This window comes from Leopardus geoffroyi, chromosome A2 (assembly GCF_018350155.1).
Source record: "Leopardus geoffroyi isolate Oge1 chromosome A2, O.geoffroyi_Oge1_pat1.0, whole genome shotgun sequence".
Taxonomy (NCBI): domain Eukaryota; kingdom Metazoa; phylum Chordata; class Mammalia; order Carnivora; family Felidae; genus Leopardus; species Leopardus geoffroyi.
In genome coordinates, this window is record NC_059331.1 from 74,658,727 (window position 1) to 74,670,642 (window position 11,916).

The 11,916-nt window shown below is 39.2% G+C and overlaps 1 protein-coding gene and 1 pseudogene across 2 annotated transcripts in view; both read right to left on the reverse strand.

The window, feature by feature from the left end:
- RALA (RAS like proto-oncogene A) overlaps positions 1 to 11,916 on the reverse strand; it is a 72,950-nt gene that overhangs the window by 22,843 nt on the left and 38,191 nt on the right. The gene's annotated exons all lie outside the window — the stretch shown is intronic.
- LOC123606249 lies at positions 9,878 to 11,695 on the reverse strand (annotated as a pseudogene).

Genomic DNA, 11,916 nt, shown 5'->3' on the forward strand with positions numbered 1-11,916 from the left:
ATTTTCCTAATAAAGGTACTTATTATTAGTCTAGCAAAAATATTAGCTGGTAAATTCTTCAAAAAAAATTTTTTTAATGTTTATTTATTATTTTCATAGAGAGAGACAGCATGAGCACAGGAGGGGCAGAGAGAGAGGGAGACACAGAATCTGAAGCAGGCTCCAGGCTCTGAGCTGTCAGCACAGAGCTGGACGCTGGGCTCGAACCCAGGAGCTGTGGGATCATGACCTGAGCTGAAGTCGGTTGCTTAACCAACAGAGCTACCCAGGTGCCCCTCTGACTGGTAAAAGTTCTTAATGAGAGATTCTTTGTCAATAAAGAGATTAAATGAATCATTTACTTCCCCTCCTATTTCAATAGTGCATTAAAAGTTTATGATCACCAGAAGTTCAGTTCCTATCAAACCATTACTAATCACATGTAGGTAGAGGCCAAATTAGTGATTCACTCTCAGAATATAAAGTATTTCATACAACAACTCACCCATGGCACTCCCTATCTGCATTAAGAATATCTGCTCAATAAAAAATTCCCAGGAATTTATTATAAAATTAACAATTTCAGAAGAATTAGAATATACCTGACCAAGGAAACAAGATACACTATTCCTTTTTGAAAGAGTTTTTTTTTTTTTTTTTTTTTTTTTAAGACTATTTAGGTTTATTACCAGGCACAAATAACAATATTGGTGTATTTTTCCAGCCATTTATTTTATTTTTATTTTTTTTAATTAAAAATTTTTTTTTCTTTTTTAACATCTTTTTTTTATTTTTATTTTTTAACGTTTATTTATTTTTGAGACAGAGACACACAGCATGAATGGGGGAGGGTCAGAGAGAGGGAGACACAGAATCTGAAACAGGCTCCAGGCTTTGAGCTGTAGGCACAGAGCCTGATGCGGGGCTCGAACTCACGGACCGAGATCATGACTTGAGCCGAAGTCGGCCGCTTAACCAACTGAGCCACCCAGGCGCCCCCCAAAATTTTTTTTTCTTAATGTTTATTTATTTTTGAGACAGAGAGAGAACATGAACGGGGGAGGGTCAGAGACAGAGAGGGAGACACAGAATCCGAAGCAGGCTCCAGGCTCTGAGCTGTCAGCACAGAGCCTGACGCGGGGCTCTAACTCACAGACAGTGAGATCATGACCTAAGCCACAGTTGGAAGCTCAACCGACTGAGCCACCCAGGCGCCCCAATTTTTCCAGCCATTTAAATAAAGCACAGGTATTATCAATAGTGTTTAATGCTCCAGAGTATGGAAAACGCTTCCAAATCCTCCTCAGAGAGCTAGCTTAACATTGATAAAGTTCTAACAAAGAGATAATAAAGGAAATGTAGATTAACTGATCTATCATGTGAATACAGTGCAAAAATTCTAAATAAAAAATGTTACCATATAGAATCCAGCATATTAAAAGAATAAACCAAAGTGACCAAGTAGAATTCAACCAGATATTGTAAGAATAGCTTTATATTTTAAGAAGTCAATAGAATTCCTCAAATTAATAGAAGAAAATAATCATATTATTATCTGTATAAAGCCTATACTATTTGTAAAATCCAAAGTCTGCTGCTCATAAAAACCTTAATAAAGTAGAAATTTTTTGGTACTCACTTAATATAGAAACTGGCTACCTTAAAGCCCACACCCTAAAAGTATCATTGTGCTTCATGATAAAATAAAAGCATTTCCATTAATGCTTTTTTCAGGAATAAGAATGTCCACCATCACCACTCTTCAGCATTGTTCTGGAAGTGGCATCTGATGACATCAGAAAGAGAAATAAGGAGCAAATGACCATTATTAACTGATAATATGATTTCATACTTAGGCCAAAGGAATCAACTGAAAAATTGCTATCAAAAAGAGATTTCAAAGGGTAAATGGTTCTATACCAAATATGTTGTATAAAGAATGAATTTCTTTTCAAATAAATGGTTAGAATGTATAATGGAAGAAGGGGCCAAAGCAATTAAATGGGGGAAATGACAATCTTTTCAACAAACAGTCCTGGAAAAATTGCATAAACCTTAGGAGGAAAAGAACCTCTACTCATTTCTCACCCTGTGCCAAAAAATTAATTTGATATGTACGATAGACTCAAATGTAAAGCTAACATATAGTCTTCAAAAAACAGAAAAATATCTTTGAGACTCTGAGGGAAAAAAAAGATTTTTTAGAGAGAACACAAAAAATATGAAGTACAAAAGAAAAAACTGAAAAACTGGACTATCAAAACTAAAATCCTCTACTCATCAAAAGGGACTGATGAGAAAATTAAAAGGTAAGTCACAGCCTGGGAGAAAATATTGTCAAAGGACTTGCATCCAAAATATATAAATAACTCTAACAAATTAATAATAAAAATATAAGCAACCCAGGGGTACCTGAGTGGCTCAGTTGGTTAAGCCTCTGACTTTGGTTCAGGTCATGATCTCACAGTTCGTGGGTTCGAGCCCTGCATCGGGCTCTATGCTGACAGCTCAGAGCCTGGAGCCTGCTTCAGATTCTGTGTCTCCCTCTCTCTCTGCCCCTCCCCTACTTGTGCTCTCTCTCTCTCTCAAAAATAAATAAACATTAAAAAATATATACATATAAACAACCCAATAAAAACTGGGCAAAATAGGGGCGCCTGGGTAGCGCAGTCGGTTAAGCATCCGACTTCAGCTCAGGTCACGATCTTGCGGTCCGTGAGTTCGAGCCCCGCGTCGGGCTCTGGGCTGGTGGCTCAGAGCCTGGAGCCTGCTTCCAATTCTGTGTCTCCCTCTCTCTCTGCCCCTCCCCCATTCATGCTCTGTCTCTCTCTGTCTCAAAAATAAATAAAACGTTAAAAAAAAAAATTAAAAAAAAAAAAAACTGGGCAAAATACTTGAGCTTCAGAAACACTTCATAAAGATATTTCTTTGTCCAAAAAGTTCATAAAAAGTTGCTCAATATCAGAAGGACATTCAAATTAAAGTCACAAGGATACACTACTTTATGCCCACTACAATAGCTAAAATTAAAGAGTCCACATTGAATGTAGGAAAGGATGTTGAACTTTCAGAACTCTCATGCCTTGCTGGTGGGAGTGTAAAAATGGTACAATCATTCTGAAAAATGGCAATTTCTCAAAAAGGTAAACATAACACATACCCTATAACCCAAAGTTCTACTCCTACATTTTACTCAAGTGATATGAAAACATCTGTCCACAAAAATACTTGTACAAGAATGTTCAGTTTTCTTCACAGTAGCCAAAAAGTGGAAACCAAATATCTAACAACAACAACAATATATACAGAGAGTGGAAGAAAAGACTCGATTTACAGGAGCACTCACAAAGAGTACATAACAGAGAATGAAATGAACACAAACTGTGTAAGATATACATGAAGACAATTTAATAATGTACTTCGGTAACTTTATAAAGAGTCACTCAAATAAATGAAGATAGATCTTGTTTTGGGGCAAGAAGATTGTACACTGGTAACAAAATTTTGATAATAAAAGACTATTAACTTTTAATATATGAAAATGTATTCACAATAAAAAAAACCCACCACTGAATCAAAAGACTAAGGACCTGATTTAGGAGTCATCTGATCTATCTTCTAGAGTTTTCTTTACCCTTAAATTTGTGAAGGTAATTTTTTTTAAGTTTATTTATTTTGAGAGAGAGAGACAGACAGACAGACAGACAGTGCGAGCACAGAGAGTGCAAGCAGGGGAGGGGCAGAGACAGGATCCCAAGCTGTCAGCATAGAGCCCAACACAGGGCTTGAACTCAGGAACCATGAGATCATGACCTGAGCCAAAACCAAGAGTTGGACGCTTATTATCTCATTGAGCCACCCAGATGTCCCTGTGAAGGTAATTTCTGATGTTGAAAACTGGCTTTAACTTTTTTTTAAAGGCAGTTTGGTATACATACAATAAAATCATCTTTTCAATGAGTTTTGATAAATGTAGTCACGTGACCACTACCACAGTCAAGATCCCTAACGTTTCCATCACCCCTAAAAGGTTCTTCTGACCCCCTGCAGTCAATATCCCCCCATGACCCCATCCCTTGGCAGCCATTGATCCAATTTCAGTTCCTATTGCCTTTTCCAGAATGTTATATAAATTGATCATATTGTACATAGCTTTTTGTGCCTGGTTTCTTTTACTCAGCTATGGCTTCTGAGATACATCCATATTGTTACATGTACCAGAAGTGCATATATCTTTTTTTTTAACGTTGGATGGTATTCAACTGTCTGGAAATAGCACAATTTGGTTACCTATTCACATTTATTCGGGTTATTTCATTTAAAAAATGTTAAAGATGAAGAAGCTATACACATTCATATACAAGTCTGTGTGTGTGTGTGTGTGTGTGTGTGTATCCCCCCCCCCCCCCACTGCGCACTTCTTTTGGGTAAATATCTAAGAGTGGGATTGCTAAATTGCATGGTAAGTTTGTTTAAATATGTTTTCCAAGTGGTGTGCCTTTCTGCATTTCCACTAACAAGTAGGCGATTTCCAGTTGCTTTACATAGGGTACTGTCATCATCTAGGCAGTCTAGGACATCAGCATTAGTATTTCATTGTGGTTGTAATTTGCACTTTCCTAATAACTAACCATGTTAAGCATCCTTTCATGTGGTTATCTGCCATCTATATAGGTCTTTGGTGTTCAAATCTTTTGCCCATTTAAAAAAAAAATTTTTTTTAGTGAGTTGTAAGAGTTCTTTATATTTTCTGGAACAAAATTTTTTTTTTACCAGAAAATATTTTCTTCTAGTCTGTGGCTTATCTTTTCATTTTCTTTACATGTTTTTTGAAGAGAAGTTTTTATTTTGGCGAAGTCCAATTTATCATAGTTTTGTTTCATGCTTTTGGAATCCCAATAAATCTTTGACAAATTTTAAGTGACAAAAAAACTATTGTTTTTAATATTTATAAACAAAACTTTATTAATTAGTCATTATTAAAAAGAGAAGGTGGAAGGAAGTCCAGGTGAAACAACGTTAATAGCAACTGACACCCTAAAGTCTTCCTTCATTTTGAAGAATACAATTAAGCTCTATATGAGCAGCATTCAAAGTTAGAAAGTCCCTGCAACACTGTTTTATTTTTGAGATGGAACAACATAATATTTTCCAACTATTCAAGCTGCACTGAATAACAAGAACACAAAATTATAATAAAGACTGAACTAAGGAAAGTAATACTATTTTAAGGTTACAGTAGCTGGAAACTGCTTAAAGATGGCTTAACATTTTGCCTTGTCTGAATAGTAAAAGTTATTTGCATGACTTGCCAGACACATTGTCAGATATCAAAGCACAGACCTAAAATCACAAAGGCTTGAATTACTTTATCTCCTTGGGCGTCAGCTTGTTTGTAAAGCCAATGTTAACATGAATAAAACAGCGTATATACGATAAGCATCTTTTTATTTATTTTTAAATGTTTATTTTTGAGAGAGAGAAACAGAGAGAAAAGTGCAAACTTGAGCAAGGGAGAGGCAGAGAGAGATGAGGACAGAGGATCCGAAGCAGGCGCTGTGCTAAAAGCAGACAGCCTGAACCACGATATCATCACCTGAGCTGCCCCTATGCATCTTTTTTGAAGATAGTACCTTTAATGCATCATATATTCAGCCCCCATTCAGGGCAAAATTACTAATAGCAGCACAAAGGTAAAACCCTTGCCACAGTTAAAACTAACAAAAATTTTCTAGAACAAATGAGGAAGTGATGGCTAAGCGAAGACTTGAAAGACAAAGCAATAGTAGACCAGGTGAACCTGGGAGCCATGGTTGGAGATAAAGCTGTAAGAAGTAAAAAGAGCCAGAAACAGAACCTTATGTACCAGGAATGTAATGATTTTTGTCCTCAAAGCAGTGGAGAACCACCAGGAGTTTTTAAGCGAGAGACTATGACTCAGAAGGGAGAACAGCTAGAAGCCTACAGGGCCATGGTGACTTGAGTGTGGACTGGGGAGGTGTTGATGAATTCAAGAGACACTAAGGGAAAAGACTCAACCAATATGGGGACCTATTAGATGTGTGGGGTGAAGGAGAGGGGAAGTTCAAGCCAAATTACTTAACTCTCTGACTAGAGTGGATGGACATGGGTAAGGAAAAGAAGCAGCAACAGCCTTTTGTGGGGTAAGGGTAGGTAGTGAGAAGAATTCATGCAAGGAAATGATGAAAATCACTTTAATAGTTCAAAATAATTTAAAAATTGAATCTAAGATTGTATAGCTGAAATATAAGAGGTTTTCTCACTCTGGTCCCAGTAGTTTTGTTAGCACATTATGACTTGATTTCAGTAATGCCGAGAAATAAGTAACAGGGTGAAACCCAAAAGGCAAAAGAGTAAAAAAAAACTTATAAACTACTATCGATGGCTATTTTAACATTTGTCTTTTAACCCCTAAGTGTGCTTTTAAAATAAGATTATGTACTTTAGAAAAACATTAAATTGTTAATACTTATAAAGAATATACATTTTGCTTCTATATTCCTATGCTAACTCTGGGAGGATAAATAACAGTAACCATTTGAATTGTGAAACATGTGAATATGTTCCTTAATTGAAAATTAAATAAATTAAATGTTTTTACTCAATTTACCAGGTACAAAACTGCATGAAGAAATAATACTCAGAGTCTGGATGCTTAGTGATCTAAAAAAAAAGTATAATTTGGATAAGTTATACCTGCTTTAGGTTCTACTGTGTATGAGCTATAAATTAGTGTATATACACTCTCAGTTTCTTCTTGATATATTTAGGAACTTCACATTGTCTATGAAAGCTTTGCTAATTAAAAAAAAAATGCAACCAGAAAAAATAATTGAACTAATCCTGTCTGAATTATCCAGCTTAAAAATTATTCAACTAAGTAAGGCTTAGATCAAACTTAAGACATTAGAAGAAATATTGACAAAAAGTTTAACAGTAAACAGTCATAAGCACATAAAATATATTTTTTAAATATTTATTTTGAGAGACAGAGAGAGAGAGAGAGAGAGAGAGAACATGCATGTGTGCAAGCAGCTAGGGGTAGAGAGAGGGAGAGAGAGAATCCCAAGCAGGCTCTATGCTATGTACACATAGGAGTGGATGGGCACATAGATAAGTCAGGATCCCCAACTTCAAGGATTTTACCATCAAGTACAGAGACATGGGGGGAGGAGGTTAAGTTATAACACAAGTTTGCCTTCTGCATCCCTTTCCACTTAAGTCATACTTGTTTTTCTGTGTTGTTTTGTTGACCTCATGGCTGTAATTCTTAATGGCTATTTAGTATGTCATTTTGTGCATGTACAGCAGTTCACTTACTGAGTCCTGTAAGACATGACAGCCGTTCAGAATTATTCAGTATAACAATTAATGACCATCTATCTATTTCTATGTTTAAAATGCTTTTCATGCTGTTTCCATAAGAAACAGAAATTGAATGAATGGATTGTTTAAGGTTTATCAGGCATAATGTCCAACTGCTTTTCAAAAGTTCTGTATAATTGTTCACAACATTCCTATTAGGCAATTGGTATTCTTTAAAAAAATCTGCTAATTACATATTAGGAAAAAGATCTCATTATTATTTCTAATTCCATCTTTGATTACATGAGGAGGGTGAATTTTTTTCTATGTATTTGGTTATTTTGTGAATTGTTAATTCATAATTGTTAATTCATTTATAATTCCAAGTCACCACTGACTAGGCTTTCTTTCCTCTAGCTTCCCCAGTCCACCACAGCAGGTTTCCTCCAGTGGTGGAGAGATCTACTTCCCATTACAGATCTGGAGAAGTCAAAGACTCCACGTTCACTGTCATTTTAATGGGTGTGTTTCCTTCGACGTTAGTGGGCAAGGAACAGGTTGATAGGTTGGATTCTTCTTCAAATATCAAAACAAGGAGAGTTTACCATGTGTCACTAACACTTTCACTGCGACTCCTAATCCTCCTCAGGCTGAGAGTTTAAAAAGAAACTTTTTTCGAAAGCAGATTTCCAAAATTAGCATGGGAACCAATGTTGTTGCAGCATTTGTATGGGTAGGATGTCTAGTTGGCTCTTAATGCATACAATCATAATATCATGTCCTATCATCTCTTCTGTTCAGTTCCTCCTGAAAGCATAGATTCCTCTCGCAGCCTCTCCTCATGGGTATGCTGGACCGGGGCTTCCTCCACCCTGGCCCACCCATCAGTGCCATCTGTTTCCTGCCTTCTAAAACCTGGAAAGTCTCTGCTTTGCTCATGGCCACTCCATCTGCTCCTACTCTCAGTGCTTGTGAGTTTACAAATTTCTGTTTATAAATTTTATTTTCCTCTGTCATGTCACAGGAAGTTGGGGACACAGAGGAGTCAGTCTATTGGCTTTCAGTACAAACGAGTTAAAATCTTCAGTTGACTTATTTGGAATCCCAAATATTTCAAATTCAGGAACTTCGAAAATCTCAACTAAAGAGTCTAGTTAAGATAAACCTCAGTTTTAAAGAATACAATCAATTTTAAGTATTCAGTATCAATTATCAATTTTCAGTATCAATTTTAAGAATAAATAGGTTTCCTGATATAAGTGACCAAGTAATCACACAGAAAGAAAAAAAGAGGTCAGCCAGTGGTCTTCACTGCTATAGAAAAGTGTTGATATGATTTTTTTTTCTAATGTTTTCTTTATAGCACTGGGACAGCTTAGCTAAAACTAAGAATTTATAAAGGGACATATTGATCCGTCACGCTCTGCAAATTAAGTACTGAAACTATTTTTATAAATCAGTAACTTAAAGCTAAAGATGAACTCTACATCAATAAAGAGAAATTCCCTTTGTACCAACTAATCTCCACAACAGCTCTATAATAGACCACTTGCTGAGTTTCTATTTTGTGGAAATACGGTAGCCAATTCTTTTCATTTATTTTTATTTGGAGGGGGGGTCTGCAGTAACTTTATTTTAAGAGAGAAACCAGGGTTCAATAAGTCTACATGATTGGAGCAGATAGTGGTTATCTTTCCAAAGGGTGAAGCCTGAGCCCAGCTGGCGGCACACAAAAGGTTAAAACCAGAGCCCAGATACCCTCTTTCCTGACTCTGCCCTGCACTGCCCACTCGTGACGTGAGATGAGACACTGCACAACTGCACTGAATGAAGTAAGGGGTCCAACTGGGCAGAGGCAACATCCCGTCAGGAGACAATCAATCACTAAAGAGGATGCTGAAATCCAGTGCAGTTACCTCTTCCATGCTATTCTTTGATAAGGAAAGTGAGGGTATGGGATGAGAAGTAAATTATACACTTCTTCAAATAAGTCAATCCTATAGGATGGGGCTGACAGTCCATCAAGCAGCAGAATAGGATGAAAATCTAGGCTAGTTATAGATCTCTGTGCCTCAGGAAAAGAACAGCAATAATAAGGGAGAAGAGAGCAACATTAAAATGTCTGAAAGTATTAAAAAGAAAGGCCTTTTCTCTTTTTCTTTACTTTTTTTTTTTTTTTTTTACATTTATTTATTTTTGAGAGACAGAGAGAGACAGCATGAGCAGGGGAGGGGCAGAGAGGGAGGGACACACAGAATCAGAAGCAGGCTCCTGGCTCCGAGCTGTCAGCACAGAGCCCGATGCGGGGCTCGAACCCACGACCCATGAGATCACGACCTGAGTCGAAGTCGGACGCTTAACTGACTGAGCCACCCAGGCGCCCCTTATTTTTCTTAAATAAGACAGGAAACAACATCTTTTATTTTCCTCACTGCAGCGGCAGCAGACTTGCTGGTTTTCATGAAACACGGTTTCTGGAACGAGGTCTGTTGATAAGCTTGCCCCATCACCAGAGGACAAACACAGGGCTGACTGCTCATGTTAGAACTAGGTCTTCCCACAATGCCTCTTGTAGGTGCTCTTCGCATTCTAGAGCTACAGAGGTGTCCCCAACACCAAAAGGTGCTTCTGTTAAAGCTCCTGATCTATTGCACTGGCGTGATCGACAGGTTTTTGGGGGGCTCTATCTTGCACATGTACACTCTTTTGGAACACTGGAATTAAAGGATGAGCAGGAGTTTGGTTTTGAGCCACAAAGTTTCAGACACCAGCCACAGATGCCTCTGCCCCATTTCACTACATGTTCTTTTCTGAAAAACACATTCAATGGTTGAGTGTTAAGTACTGTGGTTGAAAGAAATGACTTGCTCACCACCATCCACCCTCCTTCTTCCTCTGTGTGAATCTCACAACCACAGAGGCTGTAGACAGGAAGGTGGTCTTTGTTCCCTCTAACCAGGGAAATTACTTGGTGACCTAGTAAGTGGCATGGACAAGGTAGTCCACGTTGCCTGAGGCGATCATTTGTCCGGGAGATGGAGAACTCCTTGGTCAGCCTCTCCACCTGCTCGAGCTTTAGTCCTGTGAAACCAAACATGCCCATCTGGTCAGTGATGTGCTACCAGTTGTGGCAGGAGCCCTCCTTCTTGAGGAGGGAGACCAGCTGAGTCTGCACGCTAATGACGTGGTTGGCCATGCCTTTTACTTCCTGCAACCATGGTTTCTGCAGGTCAGGGCTGGTCAGGATGGTCGAGGCAATCCGTGCTCCACTGATTGGAAGGTTGGAATGCACCAGACAGATCAAAATCTTCAACCATGACCCCACCCTGTAGGCTTCATCAGCATCTTTCCCGACTACAGTGAACGCTCCCACACACTCACCAAATAAGCCATGTTCTTGGCATAGGATTAGCAGAGACAAACATGAATGCCCTGTGAAGTGGCATACAGCCCAGGCATCCTTGTTGCCATCATCTCTGGCAAAGCCTTGGTAAATAGGCCATGTCGAGGAATGCAAAGAGATTGTTTTTCTTCACCACTGTTGCTCTATCCTTCCAATGCTTGGGGCAAGGGTCCTCTCCCGTGGGGCTGTGGGCACAGGTATGCAGGAGAAGGACGCTTTGCTGTGGCATTTTCGAAACGTCCTCTTTAGCGCCTGTGAAGTCAAAGCTGCACGTCTTGGGGTTAGAGTATTGATTAACCATGTAGCCGCAGGCCGGCGTCCCTGAAGATGGGCGTGTGATTTCCTCAGAAGCGTTTGGGCAGAAAGGCAGCTCAGCTGAACTTAAAAAAAATCTTTGCAGAAAACTGGCTCCTATCTTCAAGGCCCCAGTTTCAGAAACGGTCTGCATGGTGACATACCAGTTACTTTTCAACGTTTTGTTGTTCTCACCCAGGGCTAGTTCTGCAGATGCCTCACAAAATTCAGCAAGTCTCGCAATGGGAAGGTATTCTTTGTCAAATACTTTGCAGCAATCTGGGCCTCTGCCTTCCAGACACTAGGGAGCACAGAAGGCTTTCCATTATCATCTCAGTAGGCACCAACTCCCAGAATGATCTGTTTGCTGTTGGTGTTTCTCTTAAAGGCTCCTGTGACTCCCAGGATGGGATCCGGGAGCCCCATCTCCATACGGGTCCACCAGGAGCTGGCTCTGCCAGAGGCCGCAGCGGTGAGGCCTGGGTGGAAGGTGGTAGTGACCCTGGACAGGACACAGCCAGAGAACAGCAGGGCCAGGGCAGGTGGCAAGAAGGCAGTGGGTAACTGCAAGGCAGAGTGGAGGGCCAGCTGCCAGTTCTTTTTAAATAGCAACAGGGAGCCATTCAAAACAGAGAAAGAAAGAAAACACGAACTAGTAACCTTTGAAATTCTGACTTGCTCTTGTGTGCGGCATCACACATCCATCCATTCACATTAAGCATTTGGTACGTACTCTGTGTGGTTTACTGTAGACGTATGGCACAGCAAAATGACAGGAAATATCACGGTTTTTAATTAAAAACTCTAACAACGTGGGGCACCTGAATGGCTCAGTAGGTTGAGTGTCCAATTTCGGCTTGGGTCAAGATCTCACGGTTTGTGAGTTCGAGCCCCACGTTGGGCTCTGTGCTGAC